Source organism: Limulus polyphemus, unplaced genomic scaffold (assembly GCF_000517525.1).
Source record: "Limulus polyphemus unplaced genomic scaffold, Limulus_polyphemus-2.1.2 Scaffold2377, whole genome shotgun sequence".
NCBI classification, from domain to species: domain Eukaryota; kingdom Metazoa; phylum Arthropoda; class Merostomata; order Xiphosura; family Limulidae; genus Limulus; species Limulus polyphemus.
This window is the reverse complement of record NW_013667987.1, coordinates 133,156-137,720: the sequence shown is the minus strand read 5'-3', so window position 1 is coordinate 137,720 and position 4,565 is coordinate 133,156. Positions and strand designations below refer to the sequence as shown.

The 4,565-nt window shown below is 31.4% G+C and overlaps 1 protein-coding gene across 1 annotated transcript in view; it reads left to right on the top strand.

Annotated features, from left to right (window-relative positions):
- LOC106466768 (fatty acid hydroxylase domain-containing protein 2-like) overlaps positions 1-4,565 on the top strand; it is a 16,664-nt gene that overhangs the window by 3,114 nt on the left and 8,985 nt on the right. The window lies entirely within an intron of this gene.

The following is a 4,565-nucleotide window of genomic DNA, read 5'->3' as shown; positions in this document are numbered from 1 at the left end:
GTGGCAGTCAATCACACTATTACGTTGGTAAAAGAATAGCACAAGAGTTGGCGGTGGGTGGTGATGACTAGCTGCCTTCCCTCTAGTCTTAAACTACTAAATTAGGGACGGCTAGCGCAGATAGCCCTCGTGTAGCTTTGCGACGAAATTAGAAAAACAAACAAACAAAACCAGAGAATAATAATATTAGGCTTATTATATTTTTAAACTATACATTCTTTAATTGGTCTCTTATAGTTTTCCGAGAATATATTTGTCATAAGACCACTACCAAGGTTGTTGTGTTCCAGCCACTATAATAAGCTCTGGCATTAAGCAAAACGCGTTGTCAGCAGTTAGTAGGGCGCACATTGGTGATTTAAATAAAAGAAGGAATATTTTTCGACATTGATTGGTTTAGTTTGCATTAAACAGCCCTCCAACACGTTTTTCACTTCTGAACTATAATATGATAAACATAGTGCTTAGCGTTCGGAATATAAATTTTTGTAGCACAAATTACACTATAGTAAGCTTATAGCTACAACAACAACAACGAAATGGACAAAAAAGTTAGGTAGACCCGGGTGAATGAATAGAACGTTATGACTTACTTTTGCGCAAGCTCTAACTAAGATTGTTTTCTATCAGTGTAAACTGTGACTCGTTGTTCATGGTATATTTGTGTGTGTGATTACTGGCGAGGAAGTTATTTTGTGAACAAGTATTGATTCGGATAAGAGTAAAAGAAAAGCTAAAGTAAGTAAAAATTTATTTACTAGATACTTTCTGTGTACAGAACAGGAACAACTGATCGAACATATAAATTATAATAAATATTAATTAATGGATCAGATACTTGTTGTGTATACTGAAGAAGTTAAGCCTTAAGGCTAAGCAAGTGTTTATATTTTACTTTTTTCATTAAATTTAAAAATCAAAATTTACAAAACTTTTACTGTCTTAGTCTTTAACTTCACTTATTAGTTTTCTCAGTTTTAAACTTCTGTTCTTTGTTTGTCAAAACAAAACAATAGGTAAATCTAAATTTCTAATACACTCGCTTTCCACAATATAATAATGAATATATTGAATGTGCCAAGGCTCTTTCTCCCCACAGTGAGTCATCCATCACTCCCAGTAACATTAATTAGGATATATTAAAAAAAAAGGAGTATCGTTAGGCCTATTAAGTACTAAGCCTAAACTTTTTCGAAGGCAAGCTTTCCAATTCTTCATAACTTTTCCATTTCTTTCAACTAAGTTTAACTTGTGAATTGTAACATGAATGTTGTATATATTTAATCAGGAACTTTAACTTAAGAATTATACCATTAATTTATCATTGTTTTTCTTATATTTGTAATTTACAATTTTATCTTTCCTCGTGCAGTGCAAACAATGAGCCAGTGGTTGGTGACCAATTGAAAATTTTAAGTCTTAAGTATAGTTATTAATAATAATACTAAGGAAAGATCATTTCTGCTAGACTTTAATTATTATAATTACATAATGAAGATATTTTCTGTACTACTGAAAGGTGTAATTTAACTTAGATTGGATTATGCTGAACTGGATATAGACCAAGATCTAGCCATTATTCCATACTTCTGAGTCCTGACTCTCAATCATATTCATAATCATAGCCACAAAATTGTATTATTAGACGTAATCTAAATCATTAAATGTATAGTATCATACTTATAATTACTTTATTATAGTGTAACTATAACAAATTGAAATAATGTAGGTTACTAGTTACATAGTGAGCAGGCTGTTATCCAACAGCTAGGCAAGAGGTTCCGTAATAATTACAGTTTTATATTACAGACTTTTGTGGGAAGTTTCAGAAATTAAGATAGTAAATTATTACAATTAGTATTGCTGTAATATTTGGGTTTTGTTTATTATTAATAACGTACATTTCTAGAAATAGCTACAATTTTTTATCTTGCCAAACTGAAACAGGCTGAAATAAATGGGTAAGAAAAAAAATTAAATCCTAAGTAATGAAAGAAAATTTATTAAATTTATCTGTATCTTTTGTTTTTCCAATTAATATTCATAATTACATTTTAAAGAATTTTATTTGTTTTTTGTAGTGTTACATTAAGTATTTTAGAAATGTTTCCTTTCTTTCGCTAAACAATACAGCTATTCAAGGTAAATAATGATAAAGTTCTTTAGTTCTGAAGTAATACTGCTAGTTTTTGTACTCCTTTGTGAATACTTAAGAATTCAAATATTTGTATATCAAGAGCATATTACAGATAAAACATTTTCAGGTAAAAATGGAGACAAAAGAGGCTGGTTGCCGGCTGCCTCCCACAGTAGTGGTAGAGCCTCTGAGTCGCAAATCTCAGCTTGTTTCTTCAGTTAAAAGTGGTCTCTTTATCCTTGGGACAGCATTGGTTGTATTTGTGGCTTTTCGGAATACCTTGACATGGTGAGTTTTCATTATTTTCCTACCATTCTAACTATTAAGAATGAATAAAGATGTGTTGACAATATCAGTTCCCTTAAGCGTTAAATGCCTCAGTCAGATCCCCAGTAACTCTTCTTTTTTCAAGAGAAATCAAGTTCAGATATTTTTATATGTCCTTGTTTGACAATCTATCCTTCCCAAGTATCATCCTGTAGCCTTCTGTTGAACACTGTCCAACCATTCAGTGTCCTTCCTAAGGTAAGGATCCCAAAACAGAACCTAACCAACAACCTCTACAATGACATTGTAACCTCATTAGACTTGTATTCAGTATTTTTGTAGATGCAACCTAAAATCTTATTTGTCCTACCACTAGAACAGCACACTGCCTGGATGGTTTAAGAGGCTATGGAAAACAAATATCCCTTTCATACATAACACTGTTAAGATCATTTCCATCAAAATTATGCTTATAGTTCAAATTATAACCCACATGTATTACCTTGCATTTATTATAATTAAAAGTTATCTGCCATTGATCTGTATTGATGTAAATCAAAAAGAGCAAAGATCTTAACACTGAGCCTTGAGGTACCCCATATGTCACATTAGTCCACTTTGATTGAACTCCATTTATTATATTTGTCTGGCCAGTTTTCTAGTCTCTACATCTATAAGTTTTTTTAATGGGCCTTTTATGTGACACCTTGTTAAATGCTTTATGAAAATCCAGACACCAAATCCACACTCTTTTCTCCATTTGCATAAGCAGTCACCTCTTCAAAGAAAGTCAAAAGATTAGTAATGCAAGATTTTACCCTAGTTATCCATGTTGATAATCCAACAAAATTTAAAATTTGTTAAATCACTTTGCATAGAATCTTTTATCAGACTATTCATATACCAAGTGGCTCACATATCCAATCCTTAACCTCCTTCAAATCCTTGGGGAAGTATTTTCTGGCCCAGGAGCTTCATTATTGTTTAAACTTCCTAATGTTTTCTTAACAATTACAAAATCGATCTGATAATCGTGTTCAATCTTGGTCCCATTTAGCAACTGTTCAGGATGAGAAATATTGCTTAAATCTTCATTAGTAGAAAATCAAAAGAAAACACAATTTAATCATTCATCTATATTATAATCGTCGGGTAATAGACTTCCTTTATCATCCTTTAAAGACCATTACTGTTAATTCTTTTACATTTCAGTCAACCTTTTTTCATACACCCATTTCATTTTCTTAGCTTCCTGTTAGACTAACTCTTTGATCATCTATATTTCTCTTAAGTCCTAGCAGTAAATTTAAAGTTCTTCAATTTATAATGCTTTTCTTTCATTTAATCCCATATACCCTTAGAGAGCCAGCCTTGTTTTTACTTGCTACTACCCTTTTTTTGGCGGGGAGGTGGGAATATGTCTGTCTAGATTATTTAAGAATTTATTTTTAAAATTGTTTGACAGTATCTCATATTAATTCAGTTGCCAAGTTCAAAATAGATCATTCTTGTCACATTTTTTCAAAATTTTCTTTTTTGAAATTTGTAAACAAGATATCATTATTCCTGATCTCTGTATGCAGCAAATCATCAAACATGATGATCACTTTCACTTAGATACACCTTAATCTCCACCCTCTCAACCATTTCTACTTTAGAAGTTAACAATAAATCTAAAATAGCATTGAACAACTGATGAAGAAAACCATCCTGAATTGTTTCTTAAAACCTTTCTACCTCATGGCTTGATGGTTTCCATTCTTTATGCCTAAAATTAAAATTACTACAATTATGACCTCATTCACAGATGAATTCTTTAACTCCCTGTATTTTTTTCATTGATTTCATCAGTTTCATCTGGTAGTTTATGACAAATTCCAAGTAACAACCTTCTTCTCTATATATGCTAACATAAACACACCAAAGAAGTTTAATATCCATGCTATTATCTTTGACATCCTCAACTTCAACAGGATGTAACACGCATTTTACATATAAAACCACTCCTCCCTCTCTTTTTAGTACTCTATCCCTATTAAATAAACTATAACCCTGTATTTCAAAGAAATGTCTATCATCTGCAAATTTCACATGCGAAATCTTTATAATGTCCGGATAGTTATCAAACATTTCTGAAGAAAAAACTTTTATATTTTATCTG